This window comes from Vanellus vanellus, assembly GCF_965231255.1.
Source record: "Vanellus vanellus genome assembly, contig: HAP1_SCAFFOLD_36, whole genome shotgun sequence".
In the NCBI taxonomy this organism is placed as follows: Eukaryota; Metazoa; Chordata; class Aves; order Charadriiformes; family Charadriidae; genus Vanellus; species Vanellus vanellus.
Window position 1 is genome coordinate 1,732,921 of NW_028127470.1, and position 24,106 is coordinate 1,757,026.

The 24,106-nt window shown below is 43.3% G+C and overlaps 1 long non-coding RNA gene across 1 annotated transcript; it reads left to right on the plus strand.

The window, feature by feature from the left end:
* The first annotated feature begins 13,253 nt into the window (after positions 1-13,253).
* On the plus strand, positions 13,254-16,524 carry LOC309685261. The gene is made up of 5 exons (XR_014270417.1): positions 13,254-13,352; positions 14,788-14,866; positions 14,956-15,069; positions 15,156-15,306; positions 16,471-16,524. It is a non-coding gene; the product is annotated as an uncharacterized lncRNA (long non-coding RNA).
* The last annotated feature ends 7,582 nt before the right edge of the window (positions 16,525-24,106 follow it).

Sequence of the window (24,106 nt, forward strand, 5' to 3'; positions counted from 1 at the left end):
TAATTTTAAGAGGTATGGCTTGAGGATTTCAGTGGGTGATTTAAGGAAGTGACCAGAACGAGGTAAGTCGGTCTTCCTCTGTTAGGTCCTTTTAGGGAAGGAAAGGGGCAGCGACTGTGATTTTTCAGTTGTTTTCAGTCTTCTCTTGGACATTTGCTTTAGCCAACTTTCTTTTCTCTTCCAGGGAGGAATGGCCTAGCGTGGTTGGCGCGTGGTCCTCAGCTTGAGGTAGTGAACTCTGTGACAGCAGAGCGGCTCTCTGCGCACCGTTTCAGTGGAGTAAAGAAACAGCCTCCCACTGTTCGTGTGGTGAAGGAGTTTTCCTGGCAGAAGAGAACTGGACTACTGGTTGGGTTGGAAGAAGCAGAGGGAAGTGTTCTCTGTCTGTATGACCTTGGAACATCACGAGTGGTGAAATCGGTTGTTCTTCCTGGAATGGTACGTACTTTTTAATTGGAGAAGCGAAGCTTTTATGTTATTAGGTGCTGCATGACCCTGTCTCAGGACAAGCTTTGGAGCGCCTCTTTGTAGGGGGTATTTCTTGTCTAGTGCATTAACGTACTGTCACTTGAGAGTATCCAGCTGAGAGAGCCTTGAGGTAAAATCTTGGGCACAATGGTACTGTTATCTTTTGAGTTTAGGGATAGTAAACCAAGTTTTCTAGTTTCATCATAGAGCACAAAGTTACCTGATTCTCCACTTCCACAAAAGGGCATTGAAAAATACCTTTTTTTTGGCACGAGTGAAAAAATAAATCACTACCCCTTAACAGGTCTGTAACAGAAATTTCTGAAATGCTTTTTTCTGTCAGAATGAAATTTCTGTCAGGAATTCCGTCTTTCAAAGATCTCGGTCTTCCATAGTTGTGCTGTAAATGACTTGGACCCTTTCCCATGAATCTCAGCCTAGCAAGCAGGTGACTTTAGAGCAGACCACAGTTTCTGTTTTGCTTGTTTGTAATGCTACAGTGTGCTTACTCGTCTCAAGCACTTGTATTGCGGTACTTTCTAAAGCGAAGAGTTGGGTTGGTGCTCCACTGGGTGCGTTTGCCTACCGTCTGGGTAAATCTGAGAGTTGTAGCTGGAAAGACAAGTTGTGTGCTGGCATAGGCGTATAATCAATAAGTAAATTATGTGTGTGAAAAAGGACGTAGCTTTATTAAGTTTTATTTCTGAAATCTAAGCAAGCTGGGAAGAAGAACAGGAAAGGGGAAGAAGGAACATGTCATGTATTGAGTCTGTGTCTACAGAAGTGTTTTGAAACCAAATAGAGTTATAAGTCTCAGTTGTATCAGGGAGTCTTTCCATACCACAAAAAGAGTGGTTGAGGAGAAAATATGACGAAGCCTTGGGGGGACAAGTTGGCTGTTGTGTGATGAAGGTTGTGAATTTGGGAATAAAGCCAAAGCTTATCTGAGTTTCTGCTCTTATGGCCTGAATGCTCTTGATTACAAACCTGTCTGGTCTGTTGCTTTCATTTCGCTTCCTATCTTTTTGCTCTGAGGTTAGGTGAGCATAGGCAGGACACAGGTGTTGCTGGTTGGACTGTTGACTTCTGTGGACAACAAAGTTATCCAGGTTAACAGCAACTTCAAGTAATTCCGGACCGAGGTGTCAAGCCATGAGTGTATTAATACAGGGTATGTGTAGTGACTGTATGACTGTCTTTTAGTGGAAGAGTAGGTGTGTAGTTGCTCAGAGAGAAAAGGAATGACTTAGAAAACGGAACTTATAAGCTTAGAAAGAATTTTGGCTTTTTTTTTTTGGTCACGGCAACAGCTCTTTTTACCCTCTGGATGATATACATGTGAAATGCAGCAGAAAACTGAAAATGTTAAAGGAGTCTTATTGGAATTGGTTTCTAGTAAAAGCAACTCTGAATTAAAAACATTAGTTCTGTTAAATGGGTTTATAATGGTTGTATGTTTCAGAAGTATGGAATGGTAATTTCCCAAGTTTTCCTGGTTTGTATGAGGCAGAGGGGTAGCATTTGGATCCTGTGAGCTGAGAAAAGTTTTCTGAGTTCCTTCCCAGAATGAGTCGGCATTAGTCTAGGAGCATATGAAAAGCCTGTGCAGAGCGCAGTGGAAAACTAGGCCGTTTCAGGAGCTTCTAGGTGGTAAATGGCAGTGTTAAAATCGGGAAACGTTGTTGGAAGACCGTATGTACAAATGGAGAAGATTCATTTGGCGCCAGTTGAACAACGGAAACAATCTTAGAAGAGAAAGAAGTTGGAAGCGACACTTGAACTTTGGCTAATTGTGCAGCAAGCTGTGTAGCGTATTTCTGCTTCCCTCATAACAGTCCTCAAGACTTGGAGCAGCAAGAATTGGAACAATCAAAGCGCTTGCGATAGTCCTTCGAGTAGGAGAGAAGACTGGAAATTTGATTTGATTTAGAGGGAATCTGAAACAGGAAATGACAGTGGTCTAAATTGCTCCGGGTGCTTCTAAGATTAGAATTCTCGTGAGCAAGATGAAAGGTAAATTGTGGAGCAGGTCGCCAGGCAGAGTAGTGGCAACAAGTGCTTGATAGGGGAGAGGAGAAACCTTTGGGGCTTTGGGGTTTGGTTATTTTTCCCCACCTCTGGGGGTAAAAATAGAAGATAAAAAATGGACTACCTTGTGAAGTTCACTCCCTTGCTTTATTTTCCTGTAACAGTTTGTTGTTGATGTAAAGCTTCCTGTTTGCATTGGGTTGCATTTTGTGAGAGGGCTAAACGATAGCCTGTGTCCTTCTGTTGTATAGCTTCAGTGCAGGAGTCTTCCTGTGCTTGTGCTCTGCTCTGGCAGTGGGTATTGTCCTGGGACGTGTTGCAACACGTGCTGAAAAATCTGTCCTCACCTTGTAACAGAGGTGCATGCCGACTGCTTGGCATGTTAGAGAGCAGCGCGCGCTTCTTCCTTCCATAGTTCATTATTTCTAAGTAGGAAATGGAAGTTGGTAAGCTGTAATAATAGACTGCACCTTTTCAGCTGAAGTTAATTCCGTGAAATAGCTGTAGGAAATACAGTAAAGGGAAGGCAATAAGAGATTTTTGTACAGGGCTGTTTTCTTTTTCTTTTTCCTTGATAGAATCGGAAACCATGCTTTGTTTTTAAGTCTTATGCTCCTGTATTTACTTTCTTGTTTGTGATGTGCCTGTTCTGGCTTCCCTTTTGAATGATTTCGACTTGGGTTGTCAAACAGCTGAAATATTAACTTGTAGTTTTCCTGCAGGTAACTGCTATAGAGCCCATAACGAGTCACGGAGGAGCCAGTGTGAGCACTCAGCACCTTCATCAGAGCCTGCAATGGCTCTTTGGAGTGGCAGCAGTGGCTACAGATGTTGGTCATCTACTTCTGGTTGACCTTTGTTTGGATGATTTGTCTTGCAGTGAGAACGATATCGAAGCATTGGGTAAGCTTCAGTTTTTAAACATGAATTGAGGTGTAAGAAAATGTGTGTCTTTTAAAGAAGCAGTATGCATCCCGCTTTGAAGATACTAGTGTGCAGACATTTGTGAGTACTGACTGCAGGTGGCGGTCTGACATTGTATAGTCCTGAACTGATTAAAGCTAGGAGTGGCTGATTACTCCTTCTAGTGTTATAAATGCCCCCTCCCACCGAGATCGCTGTGTCACTATGGTTCTTGCCAGTGAGGTGTGGGAGTTTTACCATCTGAGTCGGTGCAGCTGCCTGGTAGGAAGTTGTGTCGGAGGTGCCCTATTTCTTGGGAACGTTCTTTGGCTCGTCTTAAGTGACTTGGGGCAAATTCTAGGCTTGTTTTCTAAAACAAATCCAACTTGTCAAAACCCCTGCATTTGGATGAATGAAATCTCTGATTGGTGTATTCAGATTGCATCCACTGTTTTAACTATTACAACAGTGGCTTCAGGAGTTGGTGTCACTTCAAATAGCTTCACTGTGAGGCCCAAACTCCTGATGTATGGAGTCCAAGAGGAATTTGTCTATGAAGGTTACGCTTCTACTTGATTTTTGCCTACGAGTGAGAATGCGTGTCCGATCAGAGAGTTCTTATGTTCTTTGAAGACGTACAAAATGGAAATGGCAAAAAAAGTGCTGCATAAATTGGTATTTTGCCTGGGACGGTCTACTTAGATTATGGGTTTTGTGACGTCAGCGTATAAAATGCACGCTAAATGGCATCACGCATTCCTTGTTTTGTGTGTGTAGATCTGGAAGTTGTCACTAGAAGTCCTGCTCAAGTCCCACAGAGGAGAGAAGCTGTGACCAGAGAAGGGAGACGTCTCTGTTTTTATTTAGAAAATCCTTCCGGAACAGCAGTGTCAACGCTGTGCTACATAAGCAGAAGCAATCAGCTCGCTGTGGGTTTTTCAGACGGCTACCTGTCACTGTGGAACATGAAGACTTTGAAGAGGGAGTAAGTAGGCCTTTACCCTTGGCCACGCCTGGAGGGGCAGCGGTCTCCATTTTTTGCCTAAGGAAGTATGTGAATTTAAAGAGGACTTTTTCAGGGACTGAACCCAGTATGAGTACAATCTTGGAATGTGTAGAAATCCTCTTCTGCAATACCTTTTAAGTCACACCTGCATTAAGTGGATGGCCTTCTCCTGCGTGCACTGGGATTGTTTTCCTTATTGTGCCTGTGGATTGAGGAATTGTAACCCAAAGAAGCATGCTTTCCACGTCAAGCAGCTGGGATGCGATAGAGCCGATTTTTATCAGACAGTCTGTTCTACCAGTAGTATTCAGTGAAACCGTTGTTTCCCTGTGTGCGTATTTTGATGAAACTGATTTGAGGAACTCTTTTTCAGATCCAGTAACTGCACCTAGGGCATACTTTGAAAGGCTGAAGTATGTTAGTGGTGTGATTTTGGTGATGCTAGTCGTTAAAATGTGCAGGAGGAAACAAGTGAGAGACGAAAAATCAGTAGCTGATCTGTGTCTGAAAATATATTCTTTCCTCCACGTCAGCTTTGGCTGAAATCAGAGATTGACCCATTCCGAGGCAACGATGCATGTGAATGAAAGTTTGCTTGCAACACTTGGCGGTGAGAATAAGGGAGGTGTAAATTTATAAGTAAGAAAAATTAAGAGGTGATTTAAGATCTGCCAAAGAGCAATCTCACTTGAAATATTTGGCCAGCTTCAGACAGGGATTCACTTCAGCACGTCTGCAGCGACTCACCAGAAGCTGTTGGATGCATAGCCAGTGGAGGAATAATTAGGTGGCAAGAATGGACTGTGAAGGTACGAATAAGATTCACAAGTCTGGAAGAAAAATGCTTTGTGTAGTCCAAGAAATGAGAAGCTACTTGTGTTTGGCACTGTTTTAAATTTGTTCAGAAGATATGCTGCATCTGAAGTTCAATACTGAAGTAGGCTACAACAGTAGGAGCAATCTTTTGCCTGGCTGCTGAAGTAATCCTTTATGATGTTCCTCCTCCTGAGGCAGAGGAGGACATAAGCCCAGGTTATTGCGTTTGCTGGACAGGAGTTTCCTCACCTCTTGACTGTTGCATATACAGTTGTCTCTTCCTTGACTCACTTGTTTGAGATGGAAGTATGACCTTCTGTACTTTGAGGATAAGCTCGTAAGGTCTTCTTTTCATGGAAGAAGCTGCTACCCTTCTACAAACAGTTAGGGCCGGTAGGCTCACCTTTTCTTTTTTCTTTTTCTTTTTCTTTTTTTTTTTTTTTTTTAACGTTGTAGGCACCACTCTCAGCTTGAAGGAGGAAGGATTCCTGTCTATGCTGTCACTTTTCAAGAGCCTGAGAATGATCCTCTCAATTGTTGCTACTTGTGGGCTGTTCAGTCTACACAGGAAAGGTGAATAAACACTTCAGTGTCACTTCAGTGAGCCACTGAATTTTATTTTTTTTTAATATGTTTGTCGGCATACAGTCGATACAGGTATATTTGTTTTGTTTCTTGAGCTATGCAGGAGATTCTGTCAGGTAGGGAAGGTTTTAAGCTGACAATGCCATTTTTACAGGCTTTAAGAGATGTGAAGAGGGACCCGGTAGTTCCCGCCTTCGGAAAGAAGGCAAAGCAACCGTGGCTGCATTTTTGCGCTTGCATTCTTAAATGATTTCCTTTTGTTTCTTGCTGACTGCTTCACGGTTTGTTTGATGCTCCCAGCATGGTATTAAAATACCATTAAAAGCAGCTGAGGCTGCAGATCTAGAAGACTAAAGGTGCCGATACAACAGCCCGCTGCCCCTAAAGGAGGGCGGTGACAGTATTGGCGATTGCCTTGTGCCAGCTTCGGCAGTCGTGAGCCAGTGAGCCTTCGTGAGCCAGTTCAGCTCACCTGGAGGGAAGGATTCAGCAGAGAAGTCAACGGTTTCCTGCTGGATGACTGCATCACATCCGAATGCGGGAGGGTGCAGTGGGTGCAGGAGAGGGACCGGAACTTTGGTGGTAAGGGAAGGGGAGAAAGATCTCTCTCTCTTTCAGCATCATCTCAGCCGTTCCGAGAGCGACAGTCTTTTTAAGTTTGACTTTAAAGCAGTTGTGATCGAGACCTCTTGGCTGTGAAGAAGTCTATCCAACAAGTTTTAGTCCATGCAACGTATTAAAGCTTTCAAAATGTATGGTTAGCATTTGCCCTTGGAGCTTTTAGTGCCAAAATGTCCTCTTATGTATTTTAGTGGCTAAATGTGGCCAGTTACCGTGTTTTGGGAAGCGGTGTTTTTCTTGTCAGCAAGAGCGTGCTATTAAGAAAACGTCGGTCTAGAACTAATGAAATGATTATGAGGATTATAAAGCATCTTTGTAATCTAATTTCCTCATTGATACCCTTTTCAGCGAAGGTGATGCGCTGAGTTTACATCTGTTGCAGTTAACATTTGGTGACAGAAAGTGCTTGGCATCAGGACAAGTCATGTATGAGGTAAGATGTGCACGCGTGTGAAAAGAAGAGTTATTTTCTGTGGGTGAGCATCAGCTGAGTTCGCAGGGCTAATATTGACCATCAAAATTCAGAGCTGACTGGAAAAAAAGTAGTCTTTTGCTGAGTCTTCTTGGGCCTGGCCTTTGTGCATGCTTTTTGAAAACAAGGCGTACAGTTTTGTGCTGCAGTGTCGTGTGTTGCAACTAGATTCGTCTGCAAAGAGCCCCTATCAATTCAATTCCTGAAGAGGAAGCAGCTTTTACAAATAAAATTATTCTTAAACAGCAAATTGAGGGCATGTAGGAAGAAAAGACAGGGCCTCGAATAGCTTTGTTTAACCAACCTGCAGACTTGAATAAGCTTCCCTCTGTCTCCCTTTCTCCAAAGACGGTCATCTATACCTGTTTCTTCTTTGCTGATCTTTGGGTTTAGTTTCTTGGTTTCCTTTTGAGCTCTGTCAGCTGTACTTCACATGAAATGTACCTACAGCGTCTCTTACGTGGTGATGATCCTGAAACCTTGTAGCTGTAAAGATAACTTGTTCTTCTCTTGGGCTGGGTTACCTATTGAATCCACTCTCAGAGCCAGCAAAATATGTAAATACAGTAAACAGTGGGATGACTCGTTCAGAAGAGAATACAGCAATGTACAAGCTGGCTCCAAAGGTGGTGCGTTTAAAATGCAGGTGAGGTATCATTATATCTCTGGTATGTAACAGATATAGGGCGCATCTGTGTAATGTAGAATTCTATTCAGTAGTATGCTCGGAAGTCTTCCAAAACCTTTTTGAGGGGAAAGTAATCTTAATTCAGAGCAAGCCTTTCCTCCTATTTTGATCCTTTGTCTTGCATATTCTCAACAGGACAAACCCCAAAAGGTGCATTAGGCCAGGATCTGTACTCTACCGTGGGCACTTTTAGTCCCAGAACACTTCCTTGGAATCACAGCTTGGTCGGTACCACATGACTGTCTGCCTACACGGCTGTCTGAGACAAGTTTCTTTCCATCCTCAGTGGCAGAAAAGCGTCTACTTTCATATCGGAGTGTGACCAGTGCATCTCATTTGAAAACTCTCTTCCTGTTTTACTGGTCAATAAAGTCCTTCCTTCATCACTTCCATACAATGGAGTTCCTTAAGTGGGATTTGCTTGCCCCAGTGTGGGAAGTTTCAAATAGACTGCTTTGCTTCAGAAGTTGTCTTAGGCAGGAATTGTTTTGGTATTATTTTGCCCTTTCCCTCTGCGCCCTCTTTGTGGAGGACCGGCTCTTCATATATGAACGAAAGTCTAAATTTCTAGCTCTTAAAATTAGTCTCTGACAGGTTTCTGGAGTTTTAGTACTTTACCTGATGAAACTGTCTTTTGGAGTGGTGGATGTCTCGTTCAGGACAACATCTTTTATTAAAATTGGGTGTAGTGATCATTCATTCTGTACCAAAAATGAGGCTCTTTGCCTATGCTTCACATCAGTTTTTCAAAGAGATGGTTTTCATTTTCCTCATCTCCTCTGCACGTCTGTTATTTTTTTTAGGAGTGAAAACCATAATTTTTTGTAATTATTACTGGTTTTAGACAGCCTTGATATTTATTTGAAACATTTCCTGGAACTATGAAGAGAAAGCTTGCCTCTTCTCAGGTGAATTAGATGTATGTTATGAGATCATATGGGAATGTGTTGTTTCATGCTAATTTAGGAAAGTTTTAGGAAACTTGGGTAGAACGTGGTGTGATCCGTTTCTGGGTTGGCTTTTGTTTGGTGGTGGTGGATTTTTGTTGTTTTTTTGTTTGGTGTCCACAGTACGCCCAGTCTTGCACCGTACAGCAGACAGTTTGAAGCAATGCTGTGTTTGGAAAGACGGTTCATTTTAGTTAATGCTTACTTAGCAACTGGTGGCATCAGGGGTTGAACACAATCCTGCCGGGGTTTCAGTGTATCTCAAAGCAGTTTGCTTACTCTGTAGTGCTTTGTGATCCTAAATGCCTTGGCCACGTGCATCCCATGTCCTCTCTGTTTTCCCCTTTTGCTGTTGGCTGTGCTCGGTGAAGGACCTGAGGGCCATTCACCCATTTCACCCGATTCACCCATTAATCAGTCTCTGACAAGATGAGAAGAGGAGGTGGCAGGAGCTTATGTGGTTTGAAAGAAGATTGTTCATCAGTAAGAAGTTCTCGTAGTTCCCAGCGAGGGATGTGCGTTCACTCTGGCGATGTGCCTCTAGATCATACCTCTCGACAGAGCTTTAACTGCTGCGATGGCGTGACTTCTCTGACTTCATCAGTTCTGTGACCAAGACACGGAGGAAAGAGCTTTGTGTGCATGCGTGCTGCGTTATTTCAGATATCTCTTTGTAGATATATATTTAGGTTTATAAAGAAACCTTGACATTGCAAGGAAGTCTGCAAAACACATTTAGATCTGAATGATGTTAGGGAAATGCTAGAGTTTGAAAACGTGCCTGGTCTGTACCGCCAAACTTAGCTGTTGGGGTTTGACACTGAATTCTCTTGCATGTCATTTGTAGTTTCTATTTATTGTCACAAATAAGCTCATGGGAAATATACACGGTAAAATATGCTTATTATATGAGATATAGAGTGTCTTTCATATTTAGCTATAATGTATGTTTTTATCTCAAAATGACCCTTTGTCTCTTCTGTTGTTTCCCCAGGGTTTGAAAAACTGTGACGAGAGGTACACTTTAGATCTCACGGGAGGAGTCTTTCCCTTGAGAGGGCAGATCAGCAGTATTAAACTACTCAGCTGTCAGACCGTAGAAAAATTTCTCAGCCCTGTTGACAGAGAGGATAGCATTATTGAAGGTTTGTTCTGATGCCTGTGTTTGATTATTTTAAAATACGTGGGTTTGGAATGTAAGCAATGGATGCTGTTCTGGCCACAGGGTCTGAAAGCCTTAAATATCTGTACAGACTGGATTGTTGGGATTATTGAAAAAGACAAACCGTGTGCTTAAGTTATGTGAGACTTCTTTAAGGTAAAAACTAGGTGAGTTTTCACGCTTGCTGACATGCTCTAGCGATGTATGGTGGGGTCATCTGTATACTGCTGCTCAGGCATTTTATTCCTTCAGCTGTCACCTTGGAACAATAAGATCATTCTCTCCACTGCTTTGGAATGTTATCTGAATCTCTTTTTGCCCTGTTCAAACCTGTTTGCGTGTCTACTTCCAGATGGTAGTCCCTCACAGGTGGTGTTCCCCAGGGCTCAGTACTGGGGCCTGATGTCTTTAATACCTACCTTTATTAATGATCTGGACAGGGGAATGGAGCGCACCCTCAAGAATTTTTCAGAGGACACCAAGCTGAGTGGGAGCCTTGATCCGCTTGAGGGTAGGAAGGCTCCACAGAGGGATGTGGACAGGCTGGCTGGCTGGACTGAGGCCAACGGTCTGAGGTCCAACAAAGGCCAAGTGCCAGATCCTACGCTTGTGTCATAACAACCCCATGCAACAGTACAAGCTTGGGGAAGAAGTTCTCAGGATCACAGCCATCGAGGGGAGAGAGAGCACTTCACAGCAAAGTTTCTAATTGATATCGAATGTGATGTTCGTTGTATGAAATCGACTTGTTGGCCAGGTCGGGTCAAGTGCCCGGGTGTCGCTCCTCTATGATTCTAAGAGTGGCTGGAAAGCTGCCTGGTGGAAAAGGACCTGGGGGTGCTGGTCGACAGGCATCTGAATAGGAGCCGACAGTGTGCCCAGGTGGCCAAGAAGAGCAATAGCATCCTGGCATGTCTTAGAAATAGTGTGACCGGCAGGAGTCGGGAAGGGATTGTCCTGCTGTACTCGGCACTGGTGAGGCCACAGCTTGAAGACCGTGTTCAGTTTTGGGCCCCTCCCTGGAAGAAAGACCTTGAGGTGCTGGAGCATGTCCAAAGAAGGGCAATGAAGCTGGTGAGAGGTGGAGAGCACAAGTCTTGCGATGAGCGGCTGAGGGAACCGGGGTTGTTTAGCCTGCAGAAAAGAAGGCTGAGGGGAGAGCTTCTTGCTCTCTTCAGCTACCTGAAAGGAGGCTGTAGTGAGGTGGGGGTCAGTCTCTTGTCCCAAGTAACAGGATGAGAGGAAATGAGCTCAAGTTGTGCCAGGTCTGGTTTAGAATGAATATTAGAAACAAATTCTTCACGGGAAAGGTTGTAAAGCGTTGGAACAGGCTGCCCAGGGAAATGGTTGAGTCACCATCCCTGGAGGTATGTAAGAGACCTGTCACTGTTAGGTTAATGGTTGGACTCAACAATCTTAAGGGGCTTTGATCTTAAGGGTCTTCATCTGAAATGCCTTTGGATTAAGAGAACTGGTGTTGTGTGTGTAAGTGTGGAGGTGTGAATGTTGTGAATAGTTTATGTTAAAATCTCTATTCCAATTTCTGGTTTGTCAGGGTTTATTTGTTTATTTGGTGTGATAATTGTGGTCTTTCGTTTGGAATATGCATGGAAAGGAGCTATTCTTAAAACTCGTCATTGAGTCAAAGCTGGAAGTGAATAATGCCAGCTGTGTGAGACAAGCATATACGATCGAAAAGTGGTGTTTTAAAAATATCGGATCTACCCTATTTTCTGCAAATAAAACAATGTCTTCTCTTTTACAGCAATATATCCTGACGTCAGTGTAGCAGTCTTCAGTTGGCAAGTGCAAACATACGGTCAAGGCAAACCATCTACTTATTTGGGCGTATTTGACATTAACAGCTGGTATCATGCTCAAATGCCAGACTCGCTAAGGTAGATTTTTATTAAGTTGCTTTCAATATCCCTGCAAATAATTCATTTGAATGTCGGCGTTTAGCTGACGCCCTTGTTTTCTTTAAGGCCAGAAGAGTTCCTTCATGATTGCCCCTATTTTGCTTTGTGGTCACTGGAGACTGTGACAAGCATGACTTCTCCCGAGCTCCTTTTGGATATTCTGGTACATGAGCGCAGTCTACGTCGGGAAGTTCCTCCTTTTTATCCACCACCGGAGCAGTTTTTTAATCCGAGTGCCTGTACTTTTGGTAGGTATTTCAGTGCTTTTAAGAGCGATAAGCTTAAAATGAGATGCTATTTCTCGGTTCTCTTGTTCATTGTCTGTCACACAAAAACCAAACCCAACCCCCCACACCCCCAACCCAACTCTGATGACGTTGTACTAACGAGGTATTTCCTCTTGTGAAATATATCTGGCAGTCTGCGGAGTTTTGCTGCTTTTGTGACGTAGCCTGTGAAGTGGTGCTGGTTATAGAAGGAAATGACTTGGAACTGAAGCTCAAAGTACTCAGTTCTATCTTTCCAGATACTGCTATGTAAACAATGTAAACTGGTCATAACATAACTGAGAGAGTCTGGAAGGTTGTCAAACGTTTGTTGTTTCTGCAGATGGCACGTGCTTGCTGAACTCCGGAGTTGTTCACATGACTTGCACCAGCTTCCAGAAGGAGGTGACCTTTTATTCTGTCTCTGTTGAGAATGTCACGAGGTGGACATTTTCTAAGCTTTCTGTTGCACTGCTTTCAGTGTCTGAGACCATTTAATGCTCCTCCTGCCCATCCACACGCGTAATTGCAATTGTAGCCTGTCACCAGATTTATGCAAATGCTCATGCTTTAGGTCCGCTCTTGGGACTGTAAAACCACCACGGTCTCCTGTGGAAGCATGATCAGGGATTGGATGTCTAGAAAGGAATGCAATGTTGCTCTAGGAGCAAGAACAGAAATGTTGTGGAAGTCGGGGAAAGCTGTTACTTCTTTACGAGCCATCGGTCAAACTGCCTGCATAGTCTTGAGTTAGAGTTTTTATCCCCGATTAACTTGAAAAAAGGGAGCCAGAATGGAGAAAATGAGAAATTACTTAACTGTTTGAGAAGAACGGAAACTTTTTTTCTCCCAAACTTGGCCCAATTGCAACTTCCGAGCCACTGCCCAGATTGTGACAAATAATGTTGACTTAAGTTTCAGCTCGCTAAATATTTCCAACATAGATCAGCTTCTGCACAAACAAGCATCGAAAGGATCTTCCAAAGCGTGGTTTACAGTTGTGTGTTAGTTTAGCTGCTGTAGAATGCATTTTGTGTCAGTGGTCAGGGAAAAAGAAAGGCGTGTGTATCGAGAGAGAAGCTAGAAAATACTTAATCATTGCAAGGGCTGCTCTTTTCTTTCACAGGATTTTTAAAATAAAGTGTAACTGTTAGTTTGGCTGCCGTCTTTAAGACTCGGCATAGTAACGCTTACTCAGATGGCTAAGCCAAAGCACATTCCTGATGCAGGCTTTCTGACAGTTTAAGGGGACGTTTCTATAATTTCTCTTAGCGGTTACCCAGGCCCTTAGTGACCGACTAACAATGCGGCCTTTATCAGTAGTTTTGGATTGATGTTTCAGACCTTGAATTTTTTGAAGAAATCTGTCCCTTCAATGACTGAAGCCATTGGTGAGAGCTACCACAGGTGTCTGGTAGCTGGCTTGCTGTCTCCAAGACTCGTCGATGTCCAGCCATCCAGTTTGAGCCAGGTGAGCGCATATGAGGGAATCAAGGGGGAGATACAGCCCTCTGGTTTGGCGGGGCTGGAGAGGCTACAAGACATGATAACGTGGTTTTCGTATTATTTGCCAGTTGCCCTGAAATACGAGTGTTGGCTGGAGTTAGCAGAAGAAATAGTATGCTTAGCCGCAAACTATGGAGTTTGACTGGGAACAGCCCTAAGAGATTTGTCTTTAGAGACCCGTCTCTTAATTCTGGGCCACAGACATGCACAAGGAAGCGTGCGCTCAGTGCTGGTCACGCGCAACATCAAGCCTCTTTCCCTCAGAGCAACCTTCATCCCCATCAGTTTCTCGAAGCATGAAGTTTAGTGCAGTAGCTGACAATGGGGGTGTCTCGCTGGGATGCGAGCTGTTGCAAACGTCAGCTTGCTGCACTACACACGACCGTTTGCTTCCAAGGAAGAGAGCTGTGGTAAAGGATTACTGGTGTCAGGTGAAAGCAGATCTTCACCTCTGCGGCCTTTGCCTCGTGCTACAGTAGCCCAACGTACTCCTCTTAGACTGCCCTCTTGTTGCTGCAACACCGTCATCACCTTTATCTCATGACGCTCACTGCCTTCTGTCTCCTTTATCCCGCCATAGTGACTTCACCCCCTCTGTCACAGGTTTTCCTTTGGCACCGACCGTTCTCTCTCATCTGAAGAGTTTCATGAGAGATAGAGTCTTTGTGATGAACAGCCCGTCTGTTTTTTAATAGCCTTTGCTGGATTGTGACTGTGCCGTTCGGAGACTTGTTATGCATTTGAGCAGGGATTCCTTTGGAATGTTAGTGAGACAAATTGCAGCAGTAGGGTCGAGAAGCTTGGTTTGCAGTTTTGTTTGCCACTGTGAATAGCATTTGGTGTGTTTCCTTGCCTGCAACCAGTTTTCAGAAAAAGATGGAAATATCACATGTGTGTTCCACTGTGTAGAAATCCCTTGGAATGTAACGATTTTGCCTAGAAGGGAAAATGCTTTTGAGTGTCTTTAAAAAAACCCAACTAAACAAAACCCCCAAAAGAACAAAGTAAAAGTTTGTGGAGGAACCTTTCACCCTTCCTGCACTCCTGATGGCAACCTTACACGCACGGAATGCGTAATGGGGAGTGGCAGAGGATGTTACAGAAAAGAGCTAATTGGAAGTCAGTGCATGAAGCCTGTACTGCAGAGGCATGGATCTAAAGATCAGAATTAGCCTTCAGTAAGTTGAAATGTCAGAGGAAAAGTTACTGTGCTCCTCAGACCAAGGAGCAGTCCAGCCTGTGGCTCAAATTAAGACAAAGAGTGTGGAATGACTCGCATGTCTCCGAATTGACTTTGTGATGTCTGACTGAGTATACAGCTAGAAACAAACATTCACCGTTGATGGTTCAGGTGCTGAAAGTAGGTAAGATTCTCATTTTATTCTGTCTGTTATGTTTAGGAGGAGCAGGTGGAAGCAGTATTGTCAGCTGCTGTCCAGACAGGTTCTGCAGAACTTCTGAGAGGATGGACATCTGAAGGTAATACTTCTTGCCTTCTTTTAAGGTGACGTATTTTTTGAGTTTGAAATTTTTGATTCATTTCTTTTTTGTTCTCTTTTTTTCTAAAGTTGCCAGAAGTTCTGCAGTAGCCCAATCTGGCAAGATCCTTCCTCGAATTGAAAGGAAGCGGGCTGTTGAGAGAGCCAAGCCTTACCGTTTGCCTTCATTGGTATTAAGAGAAGGTAACTTTTAGGAGAGGGAATATAGCGGACAACTCACTGTCACTTTGATTACACAAGGCTGATATGTTTCCCTTCTTGCTTTACAGACTCAAGACCAAAGCCATTATCAACAATAACGAAACAAGCTCATGTGGGAAATGTGTGTAAAAGAGAAAATTTCCTCAGTCACGTATTGGCCAATATCAGAAAATTCTGGGAAGGAAATGAGCAGAAACCCAGTTTCTCCCAACGCGATGGGTAAGCAGCCTTTTGTCACAGTCTTGAGCTACATGTGTGGAGAGAGAGAGAAAAATCCATTTGCATTATGTGAGTGTTTTGGAGGGAAGGTGCACCTGCACAAAACTTTGGCTTTTTTGCACGTACAATATAGAACACTTGAGAAACTGTCCTTCATAAGGAGTATTTAGAGAGAGAGTTCTGCTATGAAAATCTCACTTATGCAAATACATTTAGATATATGAATATACACACACACACATACATACCACATTGCCATTATGGTGAATGTGTTTACAGAATTTAAGAGGGCTGACACAAAAACTTTGATTACCACTAAGGTACCGTTGTACAGATTTTGATAGACTTGCTCATGGGATCGAATAGTAATCTTTTACCGCTTCCTGCCCAGTTGCTGCTTCGTTTCTGTCTTTTTTACATCAACTTAAGCAGAATTCTAATGAGCAGGAAAGAGGCTTGCGGTTGTCCGATGATTTTCCTACGGGTGGCACGGTCAAATAAACTTGAATTCTGGTATGTGTGGACTTCAGGGGAATGGGAGTCAGTTACATTTTCCTTGTAATTCTAGTCCTAGAGCTACAGAACCGCCAGCCACAACATCAACTCCCCGTGATGCAGAGTTGTGCGATGCGTTTGCTGGGACACCAATTACAAAATCTTCACAAAAATGTTCCAGGAATAGTGGATCTAGCATGAATTTTTCCAAAAGGTGTTGCTTCTCGTATGTGGATGGATGGATGTGTGTGTGTAGACTTTCTGTGTTTTCCAAGTGCTTGCATTCCGCTTTGTCTCTGTGAAAGAAAAGGTCAACTTGGGCACACAAGTGAGGGGAGAATGTGAAGTGGTGCCAGTGTTGCAATGTAGATGATATTTCTTCTGGCGTGAGACTGACCTGACTTGCGCAATTTGCAAGGGATTCCTCTCTCCTCAGTGGCAGTGGTTTGGGAAATTAAGCATGAGATGTACCAAAATACTTGAGAAACTAGAAGATGCCTGTAGCTTGTTCTTGGGCCTGATACATCACCTGAACAGGGAGGGTTCACCTGTATTTCTTGTTCCTGGAATGTTTTTGTTATGTGTCGTGTCAGATTTCTTGACCGCAGCGTGATTTTTTTCCCCCCATTTATTTATTACTTTTCATCTTTTAAATTGTGAATCTTCCAGATTGCTGGATTTGGTGGGCCGTCCCGTTCCTTCGTGTTCTCCCGTGCGGGCTTGTAGCTGGCAGTTCCCATGCAGACCACCTACTTCATCCGTGGCATCCAGCCCCTTTGGATCAAATATGTGTGGTCCCATCTCACACAAGAAATTCGCGGGAGCATCAGAGCTGAATGTACCTGAGACTCCTCCTGTGGTTAAGGTTTGTATTTTAAAAAAGCCAGCAACAACAACCGACCACACCAGACGCCGGTAAACTTGGTGTGAAATGAAACCACCAAAGAATTTAACGGAAACACTGTTGCGTTCACCTTGTGGAATATTTTCAGTGTGCGCGTGAGTATTGCATATACAGTCCTTTTGGAAGCAGTGCGTTAGGACCAGTCTTGAAGAGGGGAAGCTTAGTTCTAACTAAATTGCCGTGTGCCCATTGTCCCATAGCTTTGGGAAATACACTTCTTTATATTGCATGGAAGAAAGTGAGTTAACACTGGCATGTGGTCAGTACTCATTCAGGAAATCGCCTTGAGGAGAAGTGTATGGATTTCCCCAAGAACGTAGGCAGGAAGCAGCTGAAGTTGAAGGAAATATTCCTTTTCCGCAGGAAGAAATAACTGTTTCTAACAATTTTCCTAAAACTGAGGAAATTAATGTAAGTCAGCTATGTTCCCATTTTCGACAAAACAGAAAAACTCTTTGCAAATGGAGGACAGTCCTGTCTTACTGACAATTGGAAGGCACCCAAAACGGTCTCAGTTTCTTTAGCTGGTGAACGCAAGTTAAAGCCTCATTACATAAGGGCAGTTCTGTTTTTCTCCTATGCGTTTTGTGGACCTCTAACACCGAATAGAACCCGTCAAGACTGGGGCCTTTGAGGGCTGTAGTAGGAAAAACAAAAGTGCCTAAACTATTTTTTAAAATAACCATACATTCGTTTGGTTTGTTAGAACTTAAAAGTTTCTTGTTTGACTTAATAAAAGAAGTCGTTTAATTGTTAAAGACAACACAAAAAGTTGGAGAGTGCAGCTTTTCGATACTGGGGGCCGTTTACCAAATGACAAAATGCTGTGGGAACCAAACTCATTGTCGGAATGATTTAGGTGCTGAGATCGTTTACTCTCTGTTCCTTATTAACATAAGCAGAATTCCCCGTAATGAGTTAATTTCAGCATCAAGATACTTCAAGCTACTTAAAAGTCTTTTTTTTTTTTCTTAAACTACATTTTTTACCATCTGAACTTTGTAAAATATGAATTTTGAAAGGTTGTTCACATGGACTGAAAATTAGAACTAGTGATTCTCCAGTTGTCCCAGGTTCTTCCCCATTGTTTTCACTTCTGCTGGCGCTGATGAGTTCTTCAGAAGACATCCACCATGAATCGTTAGTAACAGTTAGGAGTGAAATGCAAACTGAAGGGAAGGCGTACCACAAATAGATCGGTCTTAAGTAAGAGAAAGTGCTTTTCAGTGTCCCACATTTGAGATGAAGTTAAATGGGCAGTCACTTATTTAGCTGTCTCGGCTTTGGGATTTAGGATGACACTGTAGAGAAGAGGGTTACGGACTTGGGAATACGTAAATCCCTTATGGTGTAGACGGGAAATTTGTGATGGGAAGAAGGAAGCGGGTACATGAGACGGTCACAAAGCTTCTGCAGTCATTCGTGTGGCAGTACGGGGAAGGTTTTTCTGCTTTCGTTATAACTGTTTTGTCCTGATTTAGATGTAAACACCTGCTTTTGGCTCGTCTGCCTTCACTGAATTGAGGACAAAGTAGTCACTGCTCTCTTGTTTGTAGATTTGTAAGCATGAAAGGAAAGCTTATGGCAGACTAGTATGTCTTGAGTTTAGTTGTGAAGCATGGTGTGTTGCTATCATAGGATGCTTTGGCAACTTTGGACAAGGCAGGAGGCAAGAAAACGAGCCGGTTCTATGGAGACTGCTGCAGAGGGGCTTCTTCCTTCTGCCATCGTTGGCTAGCACGATAACGTAGAGGGCTGGGCAAAGGTGCTTACACAGGGGTTAAATTCTCTTGAGCATCGGAGTCACTGGAAATAAGTCACAGATACTACTTTTGTTCTCACCATAAAAGCCTGAGTATCTCACTCAGGATCGTCAGATCTGAGGATCTAGAAGGAAAGAAGAATTGCTCCGTACAGGGAACTAGAAAGCACGAGGTGGAGGTAGTTAAAATATACGTGTTGTCTCGTGTAATCCAAGTGATTCCTGAAAGCGCAGTGTCGAGATGCCGAATGTGATACCTGGCCAGTTTGGCGCAGTGTTGCGGTCACACCTCTCATGACTGAAACTTCAGACGTTGGGGACATTTTGCCCCATTAGGTGCAGAGTCGGTCACTCCGTGTGGGTTAGTAATCGGTCCAGAAGGTACTGCAATGGGATGATTACTGGCAGTTGTGTATGCAGCTTGTATTGTAAAGCCGCTCACTTTGTCCACGAGTGGGGACAAATCGTTACTCGTGAAGAGGAACACCAGAAATGGAGCACTGAATGCTCTCTTCTATCCCTTCAACACATGAACTGTTATCTGTAGCAGAGAGTACCTTATACGTGTCTTAACTTTTTACACCCAGTGGTGATCTGAAAGGAAAAGCAGCATTTCACTGTCCTCGGTTTCATCTAGCTCGACTTGAAGTTAGTCTGTTTGGTAATGAATATTGCCTTAACGGACCTTTTTTAACTTCAGGGGATTGAAGATAGTGCAGCACTGGGAGCATCTCCGTGTCAAGGAATGGGCCAGATTGACACTGCTCATGAGATAAAAACGGCAGTCACTCCCAGAAGAAGTGCAAGAAAACGGAAAAACCTTAAGGTACAATTTGCTGAAAATACAGTCAGGGATGAAGAGGCGCAGCCTAGTGACCAACCTCTCTTAGCTGGGGAAGCAGACCATCCTGGGCAGCTTCAGGATTTAGACCCGGACTTGTCTTGCCAACCTGTCTTTTTGCCCCCTCTTTTGAGGTCGAGGGGAAAAAAATGTGTCTAGCATTTCCCGAATTGTGAAAGAACCAGTAAGCAAACCTCTGGTTGTCTCACGTTCTTGACTTTTGCTCTGTACCGCTTTTTCAAATCATACTTAGCAAGGCCTTGCCTTTTTCCTTGAAAGTATATCGAAAGAGAGCTTGAAATTAATCAGCTAAATGATTTGATTATTTTTTTCCTTCATGGAAACTAGCGACAAAAATCACCGTTGAATCTGTGTAAGTCAAGAATTAGGAAGCGTTGCTTTGCCTTTAACAAAAGGCAGAGTAGCTTTCTTTAAACTTACTTGGTGGGCTACCTCTTAATTGCAGACTTTCAGCTTGTAGGATGGTAGGAGAATTTGAGAGGGAAGGTTTGTTTTTGTGGAGAGAAACTGTCATGCTTTTGGGAATCACTCTGTCATGACTTCTTCATGAAAGAAACATTCATTTGTGTTCTGTAGAAGTGTAAGAACTTGTGCACGAGTAATGTTTTTGTTGCCTTGACACAGGAGCTTCCAACTCAAGAGGAGGAGGATACCAACTCCCGAGAGTCTGTAGGAAAGCCAAAACTCAAGAGAGGGAGAGCTGCAAAATCAAAAATGAAGCAAGCAAGCAAGTATGAAATTCTTTTTGAGCACTTATTTGCATTCCTTTGTCGTGCTAGCGATTCAGCTTTTAGCCACCGAACTGCCTCTTCCTCACTTGGCTCTACAGTTCTGCTCTGACTTTCTGAGCCTGTGCAGCTTGCTGGTCTGCTGGGCACCGTTTTCCCCACTTAGGGGTTTAGTTTTCTAATGGAAACAGAAGAGGGATGGGAGAGAAAAGGGCAAGTGGGCACTACTCTTTGCAACGATGGCACACTCTTCTATCCGTCTGTCTGTCTATCTGCCTATCTAAGGTCTTATTCCACCTTATGAAACCACACTCTTATGGTCTTTAGTTCCCTATAGAATGCAGGAGAAGGTCAGACAACGAGTAAAGAGAACTGCTTGTTTCTGGCCATGTTGTCCGGTTCCCTCTGGAAAACCGTTTGAGGACGGTTGCCTCTTAAAACCTGGGAGGTGGGAGGGGCTCTAAAAGCTCCTGCGAATAGTGACTGAGAATGCTCGGGGCAGTCTGGCAAGGAATGACAGCAGAAGGAAGCTTCTTGATGTACCTTTTCTGCCTTGATCCTGTCTACAAAGAAGGCCATAAATAATTCCTTGGCATTGATTTTGTAACTCCACGGGGTTTCTTTTCCTCTACTAAATACTGTTGGTAATAAAAGAATCAATTTGATACTTTTCTGTCTTTGCAGAACCACAAGAAAAGAAGGTCCTTGGTCACCTCCCCCAGTGGAAACAAGATTCACCTCTCCTTTTGGAAGCACACTAGCTAGAGCAATGGATCGTTTGGCAAGAACACGCCCAGTGTGCATGTCCGCAGCCAACCAAGTAGTTTAATTCCCCTTCAGAACTTCCTCTCGTAGAAGACTGCTCTCAGGGTTGTTACTGCATTACATTTATTTCCTGACATTTCTTCAGTTCTCATGTAACTACCCCTAAATAGCTTTGTAGTTGATTTTAGAGGGGGTGGGGGGGAAGAAGCCACAGGTAGAAGCCAATCCATAGTTTCTCGTGAGTCGTTGCCTTTTAATTCTTATCCATAGTCTTGCTGTTAGAGAACAGGGTTTTTTTGGAGTTAGTTGGTCACCTCCACCAGTGGAAATCAAATTCATCTCTCCGTTTGGAAGTCCAGTGGATGGAACAAAAAGCAAACAGAAAGAAACCGCAGACATGGCAGAGAACACTCTGAAAGAACAAAAAAAGACTGTCTCATTTTCCACAGCCACTTGTGCGCCAGAAGATGCTGTAACTGTTTTTTAAGTTTATAATGAACACCACTGTTTGTAAAGTCATCCAAATGGTGTGGATTAGGAGAAAAGAAAAAAATCGTCTAATTTGGAAGAGATCATTTATAGAAATGACTGTAAAATTTCATAAACAAAAGGTCTTCGATCAGTAACTCCATATGGACTTTGATTTCCTCTGTCAATGCAGTTTTCTATTTTATATTAAGACTTCATTCATTTATGTAGTATGTAGATACAACTTATTTTAGGAATGTTAAATAAACATGTGTACTTCACCATATGCTTACTGCCTGATAGCTTTTTTAGGGAACAGTGGGTTGAACGGTCTGTATAGGTCAGAAATATTAATGTTGGTTTGCAGGAGTGTTTGGAGCCCTCAAAAGTGAGGCCAACAGCTTTTTAAGCTTTTTAAAGTTTGCTTACAAGTCCTGTAACAAGTTGACATTTAAAACATCCAGGTTTAAATTTTCTATGTGATGTTTGACCTTCTGCCACAAATAATTTGGCTCACAATGCAAAATGTTAATTCCTTACATTCACAGTTAAGCTGTACTGTACTGAAGTCAGAACGTAAACAATTGTATTTTAAGCTGTGCAATATTATTTGGTACTTGTCTTAAACTTTGGGAAAGCTGCTCTTCAGTTCCTAAAACTACATCACACCTCAGAGGTTTCCCTATTTTTTACAATTTGTTGTCAGCAAAAAATTGACTGTGTAGAGGGTGTGCTGCTTACAATAGCATATCAAATTTAAAGGGATACTGCCCACAGACTTTGGAATTTGAGTTCAAGTGTTGATTCTGATACAATATGTAGATGATTTACTAATTGCTGGAAAAACTCAAGAAGATGTTAGAACTGAAAGGATTAAGTTGCTAAATTTTCTAAGTCTCCAGGGACTAAAGGTTTCAAGATCTAAATTACAGTTTACAGAAGAAGTAAAATATCTAGAGCACTGGCTTACAAAGGGGCATTAGAAATTAAATCCCGAAAGAGTAAAGGGAATCTTGTCTCTAACAATACCTACTAATAAAAGGCAAATAAGACAATTAGAATTGTTAGGGTACTGTCAACAATGGATAAAAGATTAGAGCAATAAAGTAAAATATTTATATGAACGAAATTAACTAAAAATGAACTAGTAAAGTAGACCTCTGAGGACAAGAGGCGTTGGGAAGAGATAAAAAGAAAATTGATAGAAGCACCTGTCCTCAACTTACCTGATATCCGTAAACCCTTTCAAATTTTCATCAATGTAGAAAATAGAACAACATATGGGGTTTTGACCCAGGGATGGGCAGGGCAGAGAAAACCTGTAGGATATTATTCTAAAATCTTAGATCCTGTAAGCCAGGGGTGGACCACTTGCCTGCAAGTGGTAGTGACAACCGCATTATTGATAGAGGAGGTCGGAAAAGTCACCTTAGGAGGTGAACTGAAAGTATATACCCCCCATAACATCCGGGGAGTGTTGCAACAACGAGCTGATAAATGCCTTACTGACAGTCGGTTGTTGAAGTATGAGAGAATTCTGATTAACTCCCCTAGATTAGAAATGGAAATGACTTCCATTCAAAATCCGGCCCAATTTTTATACGGAGAGCCCAAAGAAAGACTACTGTCTCCAGTTAATAAATCTACAGACCAAAGTAAGAGAAGATTTAGAAGAAGAAGAAGAAGAATTAGATGAAAGAGAAAAATTCTTTGTGGATGGCTCCTCATGGGTAGTGGAAGAGAAACAAAAATCAGAATATGCCATCGTGGATAGGTACACTTTTCAAATAATACAGCGGCCAAACTGGACTAATCAAGACACTGAACATAAAACTCATATGGTGGATCTGCGCACCAGAGTTGATCAAGAAATTAAAGAATCTGTTCCTCAAAGACAGAATATAAATAAAGCTAACCTATAACAGAGGAGGTGGGGGATGTCCGGTGGCTGGGTTACATTCATCGGGCGGTGCTGGGCGGCACGGCGGGAGCCTCCCTTGCTGTGCTGCGAGGCCGGGGCTCCCGGAGCGTGTTTCTGCTCCTGCTGCTTCACCTGCTGGAGCATTTCCCTCATCTTGCGCTGTGCAGTCTTGGGGAGGAGAAGGGAAAAGCAAGAGGTGGGGGTCAGGGCACCGCTTCTCCACCCCCACCGAGCATCTCAACGCTCGCAACTTCTCACTCCAGACAAGCTGTAACTAATTTCAAGTTTGGTTGGGGTTTGGGGTTTTTTTTTTGTTTGTTTGTTTTTTTAAATTGTGCTTCCTCCATCGCTCCTCAAGAGCACCTGAATTTTTTGGGGGGGCCGCCCTCCCTCTCGAGTGGACAGGAGACAAGGTTATGGAAGATGCACCCAGGTGCGATGTGCGTGGCTTTGCCAGCGCCGAAGATTCCATTCACACCCTGGGTGCTGCTCTGCACAGCATCCAAAACACCCATTATTAGCTCAAACAAGCCAATCTTTAATTTCAGCGCTCGCACAGCCGGGGGGAGCTGATGAAACACCTTCAGTGCCTCTTGGGGACACAGGGACCACCCAAAAGAAGAGCGGCGGGATGCTCGGGTGGTGCTGGGCTCAGCCACTCCGCGCCTTTCCTCGGTGGACGAAAGCAGCCGGGGAAGATCGGGTAAAGCCACGGCCAAACCATACCTGACTGGCAAAGAAATGCCCAATGATTTTAACGATGACCTCCTCGTTCTCGTCTGGGGTTTGGTCTTGTGGCACAAGGACTTCCACACTGGTTAAGTTTTGCAGTTCATTCACCTGGAGCAAACCACAAGAGGGTTTTGTTGTGGAAGAGCCAAAATCCTCCACTGCC